The 12,498-nt window shown below is 49.1% G+C and overlaps 1 long non-coding RNA gene across 1 annotated transcript in view; it reads left to right on the plus strand.

Annotated features, from left to right (window-relative positions):
* LOC125391334 (uncharacterized) overlaps window positions 1-11,258 on the plus strand; it is a 52,891-nt gene extending 41,633 nt beyond the window's left edge. The window contains exon 2 of the long non-coding RNA XR_014997243.2: window positions 10,198-11,258. This is a non-coding gene — a long non-coding RNA (uncharacterized LOC125391334). The remainder of the gene's footprint in view (window positions 1-10,197) is intronic.
* The last annotated feature ends 1,240 nt before the right edge of the window (window positions 11,259-12,498 follow it).

Consider the following 12,498-nt stretch of genomic DNA (forward strand, 5'->3'; position numbering starts at 1 on the left):
GACCCACATTGGAGCACTGGACTTAACTCCCTAGGTCCAAATGAGAAGCAGAGGGAGGTAGATCGTGAGCAAGGAAAGCAAAATCAGAGGGAGCCTTCATCCGATGATGGATGGAGATAGAGACAGAGACCCACATTGGAGCACTGGAAGTCAGGACCGCGAAGGGTGCGTTCACCCACTGATACAAGGGGACTGATCGAATGAGAGCTCACCAAGGTCAGCTGGACTGGGACTGAATGAGCATTTATCAAACCAGATTCTCTGAATGTGGCTGACATGGGGGCTGACTGAGCCCCCGAGGTCCAAATGAAGACCGAGAAGCCTTTGACAATGGCACTGGGTCTTGTTTCGTCTGCATGGACTGACTTTTTGGGATCCTGGCCTGTTTGGATGCTCACCTTCCTGGACCCGGAGGGAGGGGGGAGGAACTTGGATTCCCCACAGGACAGGAAACCCTGACTGCTCTTGGGAATGGTGAGGGAGGAGGAGAGGGAGTGGGGGGAGCGGGAGGGTATTGGGAGGAGGGGAGGAAGTGGAAAGAGTGTTTTCGGATACTTGAATAAAAAAAAAAAAAAGTCAAATTCTGTCCCCTGAACACTTGCTGTATCACAACAGTAATCCCTAGACTACCTGCTCACCGTGAACCAGGCACCATGTTAAGCGCCACCCACATTGCTTACAGTGAACCAGGCACTCTGTTAAGCACTGCCCACACCACTCTCCTTACAGTTTCCTGTGAGGAACCCGACTCACACTCAGCCTCTGAGTACACAGATGGTGCTCAATAAATGTTTGCGATAGGCATGGTGGTGCATGCCTGTGATCCCACCCAGGAAGTAGGGACAGGAGGACTTGCCTCTAGTTTAAGGCTAGCTCAGTCTACACAGCAGGTTCCAGACCAACCTAGGAGTATCTAAGTAAGACCCTGTCTCAAGTGAAATAAAATGTCTGAATGAATTCAGCAAATTACTCAAGGTCACAGATTTATTAAGAGCAATGTGACCCTCAATGCCAGGACTTTACTCTCCCAGGCATTCACTCTTCGTCCCCGACTTCCATTGTTCTCCCATGTGTTCCTTCTCTGAGCCTGCCCCTTCCCCAGGTAAAGAGTAAGCATTTGGGGCTTGGCAGTGGTCCGCACCGGGGTGCATCTGTCCAGAGGCAGGACTGGTGCCAGCTGTCAGGGTGCGGCTGCTCAGGAGGCGTTAAGTGTCTGGGAAGGAAGGATCTGGAATTCTGAGGTACCCCACTCAAAGCAGATGTGACAGTACCAGTGCTGACCCGAACTTCTCTCTGAACTAAGATGGTATGTTTGTGTGTGTGTGTGTGTGTGTGTGTGTGTGTGTGTGTGTGTGACAGAAACCAGCCTGGAATCCAGCCTGACTCTGAAGGAAGTCTGTGGGGCAAAGTAGGTTACTGCCAAGCTCCAAGGTGCCTAGGGGCCTCTAGTTTGCGTATGGAGTGGGAATAGAAAGTTGTGACAGGCTCATATCCAGGGACAGTGCTCCTATAGCTCAACTGGAAAGCCATACTCATGACTTCTGTGCCCGCTAAGTCTTGAAAGAAGAGGCACCTCCAGGCCCCTCTCTCACAGATGGGCGTGACCTGTGGAGCCCAGGGCAGCCTGGTCATACCTGGGGCCCAGGCCACACAGCTGCCATGGTGGGTTTTAGATATATTTCTTCAGACGAACCTCTCCGCCGACGCAAATAATTCCAATCAGACCAAATTAGACGAATAAAAGATGCCCATATTTAATGCAATATTCCGGGTGGCTGGGAGCACGGCGGTGAGGAAAAGAGAGAGACTGGGAGACCATGTGAAACCCGAGACCACATGTTCCTTTTTTGGGCAGCAGCCTAAATAGCCTGTGGGAGTGGTCCACCGCTTGGCGGTCTTTTTGGCTCTCCCTGGGGAAGGGTCACTGCTTGGTGGGTTTTCCTGGCAGTGGAGTCTGGACCAAGGTGACTCTCAGGAGAAGGGGGCTTCCAAAGATGGATGCGGGTATTACTTTCCAGACTCTTTGTATAAGGGGTGACAGGGAGCTGAGGAGATGCTAATGACCAAAAGCAGGCAGCACCAGATTCCTGGAAAAGCCATAAGCTGAGGGCCAGCATCTAAAGGGTACCTGACATTCCAACCATTAGATAAGATTAGATAAGATCACCAGGCATCCCTGAGCCCAGGACTCAACTATTCCCCTTTTGTCAAGACCCCTGGACAAATGTCAGCCAATCAGAGTCCTGAACCCTGGAAATCCCCTCACCCCAACCTCTACTATGATGAAAATGCTACCCCAACTGGGCTGAGCACTCTCTTGCTCTCTGGACAGATGGAGGGTCCAAGCTTTTGCTTGAATAAAGGTTCTTTGATTTTTTTTTTCAAGACAGGATTTCTCTGTAGCTTTGTAGCCTGTCTTGGAACTAGCTCTTGTAGACCAGACCAGACTGGCCTCGAATTCACAGAGATCTACCTGCCTCTGCCTCTCATGCGCTGGGATTAAAGGGTGTGTCACCACACCCAGGTCACACACATGATTTTTAAAAATTAAAATGGGAGAAAGTGAGCTGAGAACCAGGACTCATCCCTCTGCCTCCCTGACCGGGGATGCATGTGACCCATCACCACGCTGCCCCTGCCACCGTGGGCTGTCTTCTCACCATGAGGACATCATGGCTCTCATCATGAGAGCTACTGTGAGCCAGAAGAAACCCTTACTCCATTCGGTTGTCCTTGTTGTCCCAGTGAGAAGGATGACTGATATGCCTTCTTCCACTGTTTCCGTCTGTCTGTCTACTTGGCTCACTGCTCCTCCTGCTGAGCCTCCTGCTGAGCTTCCTGCATGCCTGGGCTACACCCTGACCTGGAAGGTTACTATGTGATCAGAAGCAGTTTTTCTACCTGGGGCAGAGCGCTGTAGGGAGCGAGCCACTTGCAGGGGTGAGGACAGTAGGACAAGCATGTAAGTGACCACGTGACCGCCATGTACCGCTGACCAGACAAGTTTCTATGTGTCCAGTTTCTGAGTGCCTTAATGTAGAAACTAAACCCCACATAGCGTCATGAGATGGTTGTGTTATGTCTGTTTTACAGGGAGGAAGTGGAGATGCAGCGTTGTTATGTGCCTAAGTGTGCACAGCAGTTGAGTGATGAAGCTGGCTTTCAAGCCTAGTGGCCTAGTCCCAGACCTCATATGAGTGTTTTTCTGAGGACCTGGACATAGTCTGTCATTCCTATGGGCTGGTAGAACAACGTTACCTGCCTTTGGGGCAAGTATCTCTGAGAAACAATATTCATAGGCATGGATCTATGAACAACTAAGTACCCGGTAGAGGCTTTCTAGGCTGCAGAAGTGACTATCTGGGGCCTAGAAACATGTGGCCATCTCCCCCAGGGTCTCCTGAGGGTTGTGGTATCAAGAAAGAGAGACTTTAGCCAAGGTCTCAGTAACCACCTGTGTCTTGCACGAACTCTCTGCAGAGTTTGTCACCACAACACACTTACTGTTGGAGACTTCCTAGTCTTGGCTGAGCAACCAGGCCTCTCCCTCGGCAGCTGCAGTCTCTCTGGTTTCCTCTGTGAATCTGTTGTGCATTGCCTTCACGGTTGCTATCTTTGTTTCAGCTCTAAAAGGAGAATTTGAGTGGGAAGGGCTGTGGTTTCACTCCGTTCCACAGACTGACTGCTGTGGGGACACCACAGAAGAAATCAGGGAGGCCTTACCACGGGCGTCTTACAGTCCTCTACAAACACACACAGGTCCGATAATGCCACGTGAGTGTGGTGTGAGCATTCTCACCAAGGCTCACACTCTACAGCTCTTGGGGAAGCTTCTTGAAGGCAGATGGCAGAGGGTTAGCTATGTCAGGGTGCAGGGATCAACCACCAGGTGTGATTTCCCTTCTCTCTTGTGTGGTAGTGTACTTGCAGAGGGAAACTGAGGCAGGCAGGGCAGCTCAGTGCCATGAGGTCACCGGGTTTCTTGTTCTTGTCGCTTTGTTCCACTGTTCTATAGGAGCTGTGTGAGGCCTTGGCCTGGTCATGGTCACTTAGGCAATGAAAGGTCTGAGGAGCACACAGCACAGGCCTAGAGGTGGCTCATAAATCTTCTTGGCTAGAACTTTGTTACCTGACCATTTCTGGTTACAAAACCTTCCAGAACCAGGTGTGGTGATGCTTGTTTTTAATCTTAGCACTTGGGGGATGAAGGGCAGGCAGAAGCAGGCAGATCTGTATGAGTTTGAGGCTAACCCGGACTGTATAGTGACACACTACCTTAAGATACAAAAATAAAGGAGGCCAGAAAATGTAGTTCAAGGGCAGGTGGACAGAAGCTTAATGTGGGCAGAAGTGAGTACTATCTCCATTACCCTCGCACAATGGCTTGGGCCTTGGCAAAGGAACAATGGAAACATGGAAGGAGAGAGATCTGCTCTCCACAAACACTGTGGCCCCAATCATGCTCCCTCCTCATGAAATGAGAGGAAGAAGAAGGAGAAGAAGAAGAGGAGGAGGAGGAGGAGGGGGAAGAGGAGGAGGAGGGGGTGAAGAGGAGGGGAGGAATAGAAGGAGGGGGAGAAGAGGAGGAGGGGGGAGAGGAAGAAGAGGAGGAGGAGGGGGAGGAGAAAAAGAAGTAGCAGAGGCAGGGAAGGCACAAGATGCATTTGGAGCCAATGTCACCCAACATTGCTATAGCTTAGGGTGTATGTAAGGGGGTGTGGTTCATCAGTGGGTGACTGGAGGAAGGTCTTGACATTTCTATTTTCTAAAAGAACATGGTTTTAAATATTCACCTTTTCTTATCCATTGCTAAGTTCAGAATTGGCAGTCAGACATGAAAATGCTTGCAAGCAAGTCCTTGGTAACTTCTAAATGAATCTTGGTGAGTCTGACATCTCTCTGTCTAAACCTGAGGTCAAAGGGTCCTCACCTCTTTAGTAAACTACAGTCTTCCAATAGATACACACTTCCAATCACACTTGGCACTTATAGGCTGGCTAGCCAAGACATTCACAGCTCTCATCAGTCACAAAGGATATGTGGTGTGAGCCCTCAACTCTTCTTAGAAGATTTAATCCTGAACCAATAGCAAGTGAGATGCTATCAGAGTCTTGGCTTCTCCGGGGTGTGTGGTTTGGCTACTGTTTCTAATGGTGATTTTTTAATTCCACTGATTGGCTGCTGGAAAGTTCTATATATAGCTACATTAATCCAGTCTCCTAGCAAACCCTGCACGGCTTAGTTTTCATGGGAAGCCTGAGGAAGGGATGGCCTCATAAAGAGTACTCTGGCACTTCCCACTGAAAAGCTATTAGGGGTGTTGCCCATGTTGCTTGCACTGCACAAAATGGTTTTGGTGAGGATTTAACTAGGTCTGTCTTGAATGCCGTGTTGCTCTGACCTGGGCTTTGAACATATCAGTGAACAATTCAAGGTGCTGGCATGGAGGGGCAGGTGTTAGCCAGGCCAGGCTCTGCAAACATAGAGAGTAGACAGCCTTAAACTTCAGAGAGCTTGTTCTGGGCTAGGTGGTACATGACGTGGCAGGTGGAGCGGGCAGATAGCAGCAGGTATTGACACAAATTGTGTGTCAAGCGTTCCGACAGCAGGCCACAGGAGCCGGGAAGAGAATGTGGACAGGCCCTTCTGAAGGGCTGGGTCTGGAAGGTTGAGTAAATAGTATGAGGAATGAACAGAAGAATGTTCTGGGCAACAGGAACAATTTAGCAGTCACACAGAAGTGAGGGGGTGGGGTGCGAGGTTAGATACTGTAAGGATCTCAGAATGGTTCTAGTTTGCTGGGAGGATGGGAGGAAGAGCAGGAGAAGTGGGCTAGTGTTTGCCACAGTGGGCCTTAGAGACATTCGAGGAGGTTTGGATTTCTGCCTAAAGGCCTTGTCTATGCAGTCCTGGCAGTAATAAGAGCTGTGGGGATGCTTGGTGTGGAGATGTGACTCATGTAGACAGACATCCATCCCGGGAGGAGGGGAGAGTGGTGAGAGTTTGCTGTGGACATGGATGACTTGGGCGGCCATGAGCAGTAGAACAATGAAGGTTTAGGAGTTACCTGTGTGTGGGTGGCCCTGTGCACGTGTAGTTAAAGACGGGGAGGAGTTTGTCCATCCAGGTGGATGCTGAGAGGTCCTCCTGCTGTGTGGCCGGACACTTTCATCCAATCAGGACTGAGGGGGTGGGCGTGGCAGATTGGCTTTGAGAGGTTGAGAGATTGAGAGCCCTGGCCGCTTTTACAGAAGAGATTCCATTTTCAGCATCTACAGGGTGGCTACAACCACCTGTAACTCCAGTCCCAGGGGATCCAACTTCCCCTTTGGGTCTCTGCAGACAGTGCACACATGTGGGTCGCAGCAGACAAACATGCAGGCAAAACACCCACACACCCCACACACAAATTAAAAATAAAACAAATACAAATGAGCTGAAAACAGAAACAAAGACAAACTTGAGGAGGGCAGGAAAGCCAGGGGCATGAGAACACAAACCCCGCTGAGGTTCTATGGCTGTTATAAAGACTGTGAAGTGTGACTTGTCCTTGAGAAGCCCACACCTTCAGCTCCGTGTCTCACTTTCTTCCCAAGTGCCCTCTTTATCTTAATCCTTATACTGGGAATATTTATTAAAATATCTTTAATAAGCCTCTGTGTCTCACTTTCTTCCCAAGTGCCCTCTTTATCTTAATCCTTATACTGGGAATATTTATTAAAATATCTTTAATAAGCCTCAACTCTAGTTCTAAAATTCTTTTGTGTGTGTGTGTGTGTGTGTAGAAGCCAAGAAAACAGTTTTACTCCAGTTGAGGTTTCAAAAATACAGGTGCTCCCCAGGCTGGGAGGTGGGTGGGCGGAGCTCTGCCCTTGATCCCGTGGCTCTGTCAGACCACGCGGTGGAGTGCTGACTGTGGGCCTGGACCCCACTCCTCTCCACAAGCCCAGGAGGAAGGGTTTGCTTGCTCATTCACAGCTAGCCTGGCTGGAGAAGGAATTTAAGTCTATGGGTGTCATTATCTGTCTAATTTTATTGTGAGCTTCAAAGAGTTAGAATGAATACCTCAAGGTTGGGGTGCAGCAAAAGTGGGTGAGCGGCTTGAGTAGAACTCCTCTGGCCGCTTCTGAAGATGTGGGTGACCTGAGAAAGGGATCACGACTCTCACAGGAACCCGCAAGCCCTGGTCCTGCCCTGCACTGTCCCTCCGGGATACCTGGGTCAATAGAACATGGTGACCTGATGTCTGAACACAGCCTGGTGCTTGTTTTGCTCTTTTTGTTGAGGATGAAGGCTTCTTGCCTCTCCCAATTCTTTTATCGCCTGCTGCCCCAAGCACTGGAGGGGAGGCCTATAATGAGCTTCCACCAGAGCAAGCTTGTCCCTGTAGCCTGGTGTAGAGAATTCTTGGCATTATATATTAAAAAGTTTGAAAAAGGGAAGGGAACAGGTTTGTCTGGGTATGGGAGTGGGGTCAATTCCTGACATTTATTAGTGCGAAGCTAGTACAGCAGGTTGATATGTGTCATCCCCAAAACACACCTGTCTTTGACATCTAGTACCTGTAGATGTGACTTTATTTACAAGAGGTGACTTTGTAGGTCTATGGGAATCTCCATGTGAGACCAGCCACCCTTGAGGGCGAGAGTCCTTGTGCAAGAAAGGGGGTGGAGGGGTCTTTGAGACCCATGCTAAGGGGCTGCAGGGACAGGGTGATGTAAAGACCGTGAGACTGTGGGCAGCCTGACATCTGTGTCCTCCACAAGAGCAGTAAGGTCACTTCTTAAACGCTGAACCGCCTTGCTAGCCCCCACCCCTGTGGTGCCAACAGCACTTTAGGCCTACAGTATGCTTCCTAATTAAAGGAGGGTACCACACACCCTGCCATCAAACTCATAGGTTTTGGGAAATTATTCAGAACACTTGGGTGGTGTCTTTGGGATGTTGCTGAGCAATCCTATAAAAAAGGGCTCAATATGATTCTTTTTTCTTTTTTTAAGTTGTCAGTTAGATGGTGGCTTTACCTGGTTTCATTTACAAAGCTTCCAGGTACTTGGCCCTTGTGCAGGAGCTGAGGTAGCAAACAACAGATTGCACAGTTAACCTGTCCTGCATCACCCCAGAACACAGTCCAGTCACCTGTATGCTCACATTTCGTCTTACTAACCCAAACTTGTGTTAATCATTATATTGAATGGTTTTTTCCTCATTGACTTTGTCTCCTAATGTTGCTCTCAAGGCTGTAATAGGGGAGACCTGACGGCCAATTCAGAGCTGATGCTGCCAGTGGAAAATGTCTCAAGTCCTCTCACGAAATCAACAGCCTTACCTCTGGTAACAGACAGACTGCCAAGGATTCTTTAGACGGTTTCTTTCCCTCGAGTGAGGGCAGAACTGTCCCGACTGCTTTCTTGACTGCACGCTCAGGAATACTTACAACTGTACTAACAGTCACCTTGACTGCACACTCAGGAATACTTACAACTGTACTAACAGTCACCTTGACTGCACACTCAGGAATACTTACAACTGTACTAACAGTCACCTTGACTGCACGCTCAGGAATACTTACAACTGTACTAACAGTCACCTTGACTGCACGCTCAGGAATACTTACAACTGTACTAACAGTCACCTTGACTGCACGCTCAGGAATACTTACAACTGTACTAACAGTCACCTTGACTGCACGCTCAGGAATACTTACAACTGTACTAACAGTCACCTTGACTGCACACTCAGGAATACTTACAACAGTAGTAACAGTCTCCCCTTTCTGTGTCACAGATGCCAGCTCACTCACACGGCACATTTCAAGGACGGACACTGCCCCCACAGGGCTGTCTCATGGTATGGGTCCTTGCCATCTGTTGAGTTTTATCATGGGCCCTAACTCTGATGTACTCTAACTCCTGCCATTTCTACACTGACCTCCTTGCTAGCTTAGAAGAAGTTAGAGTGGCGTACGCCCCAAACCCTTAACAGCAGTTAGGGTGTGCCTTAGTTACTGTCCTGTTACTGTGAGGAGACACTGGTCTTGCTTATGGTTTCAGAAGGTGAGTCCATGACCATCATGGCGGGGAGCAGGGCAGCAGGCAGGCGTGGTGCTGGAGCAGCAGCTGAGAGCTTGTATGTTATCCCAAAGATGGAGGTGGAAGAGGGACTGGACCCGGAGCATTTTGAAACCTCAAAGCCCAGTGATGTGCAAGGCCACGCCTCCTAGCTCTTCCTAAACAGTCCACCAACTGGGAGCCAACACCCGAATGTATGAGCCACAGGGAATATTCTCGTTCAAATCACCATGGATGTCCTCTGAGAATGAGGGACTAAGAGTTAGACAGATTCCAGACAGACAGACAGATAGGGAAGGAAGGCCCAGACTAGGTAGCAAAGATGATGACCTTCTGAGGTGGCCAACTTCTTCCTTGCCTGAGCCGGACTGGGGAGCACACGGATGGGAAAACACTGAGCAGGCTGCATTAACCAAGGGGAATTAATTAATTGAATTAATCAAGGGGAATGGAGCCAAATCGGAGTTCTGGGTCCTTGACGAGCACACCGTACATCAGATGGTAGGTTGCTATGGTTTCCCTCTTAGTGTTAGGTGGTATCATTTATGGGTCCAGGATGTGGTCTGGTGTGTCTGGTAAGTTCTTATACCTGCCTTTCCTGATATGATTTTATTTTATTTTTTAATGTGTAATGGGTTTTTATTACTTTTTAAAGATTTATGTACTTATTATGTATACAGTGGTCTGCATGCATGTATGCCTGCAGTCCAGAAGAGGATGCCAGATCTCTTTATATAAATGGTTGTGAGCTACCATGTGGTTGACTGGGAACTGAACTCAGGACCTCTGGAAGAGCAGCCTGGTATGGGAAATCCTTCTGTATATGTGTTGCTTTTGTGGATTAACAAATAAAGAGTTTCCCTCAGCCAATGGCCTAACAGAACATAGCCAGGCTGGAAGAGATACATATAGAGAGAGTAGGGGGAGTCAGGAGACGCCTGTAGCCACCAGAGGGGAAAGACCCAAGCTGCCAGCTGGAACCTTGCCTGTAGGCCCCAAACCTCATGATAAAATATAAAATAATGGAAATGGGTTAATTCTAGATGTGAGAACTAGCTAGCAATACGCTTAAGTGATCAGCCAAGCAATGATTTAATTAATACAAATTTCTGTGTGATTATTTCAGATCTGAGCTTCTGGAAATGAACAAGCGATCTCCAACAACAGCAGCCAGTGCTCTTAACCTCTGAGCCATTTCTCCAGCTCTCCTGATAGGATTTTAATGTGCCTGCATGTCCCCACAGTCTCCGCTCGTCCCAATGAAATTATCAGACGACTCCCTCTCTGTTCTGGAGCAAGTCACACATCAGTCTGTGCTGGATGGCGGTGCCTGACAGGGGGCAGTTTCTAGGTCACCCAAGGCCTGCAGCCATCCCTTCTCACTCTAGGAAATCTCCTAGAGCGAGACACAGCCTGAAAAGCCACTGTTAGCTACACCATGGAATGACTTAGACGATGACCTCACCAGATCTCAACAGATGCACTCAGTTGTGGCTCCTCCCTTTACTGAGTGCCGCACATGAGCTTTTCAGGCACGCCCTGCTCTGCCCACTGAGGAAGCGTGCTCCTTCACCGTGCTCCTTCACCGTGCAGACTGAACTTCTCACCTTCCTGCGTTCTCTGCTTCCTGCTATCCCTTGAGTGTCCTTTCAACTTCCTGTCTCCCCAACCTCTTCATTGGTGGCTTCCTCCCTGGACACAAATACAAGGAAGGATCTTGCCCAAGTTCCCAGAGCTTTTCACTGTGTGGGGGTGGTGGCTCATGCCTGTAATTCTAGTGCTGTGAAAGATGAGGAAGTGGATTCAGGAGCTTGAGTTCAAGGCCAGTCAGGGATTGTCCTGAATAGTCTTATATCAACTTGGCATAAGATAAAGTCATCTGAGAGGAAGGAACCTCAGTTAAGAAAATGACCCCATACTATCCAATGATAGGTTATTTTCCTAATTAGTAATCAGTGAGGGAAGGTCCAGCCCATTGTGGGTGGTGCCATCCCTGGGCTGGTGGTCCTGGGTTCTATAAGAAAGCAGGTTGAGCAAGCCATGAGGAGCAAGTCAGTAGGCAGCACCCTCCATGGCCTCTGCATCAGCTCCTGCCTCCAGGTTCCTGCTGTTTGAGTTCCAGTCCCGACTTCCTTTGATGATGAACAGTGATGTAAGTGTAATGGAAATAAACCCTTTCCTCCCGAAGTTGTTTTGGTCATGGCATTTCCATCACAACAATAGTGACCCTAAGACAGGGCCACAGAGAATTTCAGGTCAGCTTGGGGTACCTAAGGAGACCCTGCAACCCATCCTTCCACTCTTCACCCAAAATTACCTCCTCGCACCCTTCTACAGCCAGGTTAGGTGAGAAGGTCGCCTGTACACATTTATCTACTTCCTCACAGTCTTCCTCTGCCCTTTCCTGTTTAGCTCGTGATCTCACTATTTTCTGGAAACAGGGCAAGGTTTCTACTGTCATGGACTCCAGTGCGGCATTCCCACCTCACAGTGACATTGAATGATCTTCCTGATGGGTCTGGGGTGGGGACACAGACAGAATTCTGCAGGTGGAGGATCAGATCCGCATGTACAGTCCAGAGAAGAATAGAGGAGGCAAAGATAAGACATTTGTGTGGGACCTGGAGTTGGCACATTATATTTACAGGGCGTTGAGATGGTGTCCTAGCTGGCTTTAGATCTCACCCTGACATAGCCTAGTGTCATCCGAGGTAATCTCGTAGTAGTGCCCAGACCATATTGACATGAGGGGTTGTTATGACAGATGATTAATGTGTGAGTGTCTAACCCACTGTGGGCAGTAACATCCCTAGGCAAGTGTCTAAGATAGCTTGCACGGTCCAGAGAGCGAGACTGAGAGTGAACTGGCAAGCAGTATTCCCCTAAGACTTGAGTTCCTACCCTGACTTCCCTCAGCGATGAACTCTGACTTGGAGGGGTAAGCTCAAACAAACCTTTTCCTCCCCCAGGCTGATTTTTGCTTACAGTGTTTTATCATGGCAACAGCATAAAAGCAGAAGAGATGGTTAATATTCCTTAAAAAATGCTGCTGGCGTGCCCCCTGAGCGGCCTGCCCAAGATCCCCGGGCAGCGGGCTCACAGAGCAGCTGCGAGCCAGGCAGAGGCTGCCAGAGTGGTGCAGATTCCCCGCCGCCAGCGGCAGAGCTGGCTGTGGGCAGGCAGGCAGGAGACAGAGACATGGACATGTAAAATGAGATTGAAATATTTATTGGGAGTTATGGAGGAAAAGGGGAGGGGGCAGAGAAAGAAAGGGAGAGGGAGAAGGAGAGGGAGAGAAAGACAGAAACAGAAAAGGAGAGAGAGAAAAAGATGGGAAAACACGTGTGCACACGCCAAGAGAGGGAACAGAAAGAGAAGAAAGATGGTGGCGAGGGGTCAGAAGTCGCTGGGAGTGGGCGTGGCTTGT

Source organism: Myodes glareolus, chromosome 16 (genome assembly GCF_982192425.1).
Source record: "Myodes glareolus chromosome 16, mMyoGla1.1, whole genome shotgun sequence".
Taxonomy (NCBI): Eukaryota; Metazoa; Chordata; class Mammalia; order Rodentia; family Cricetidae; genus Myodes; species Myodes glareolus.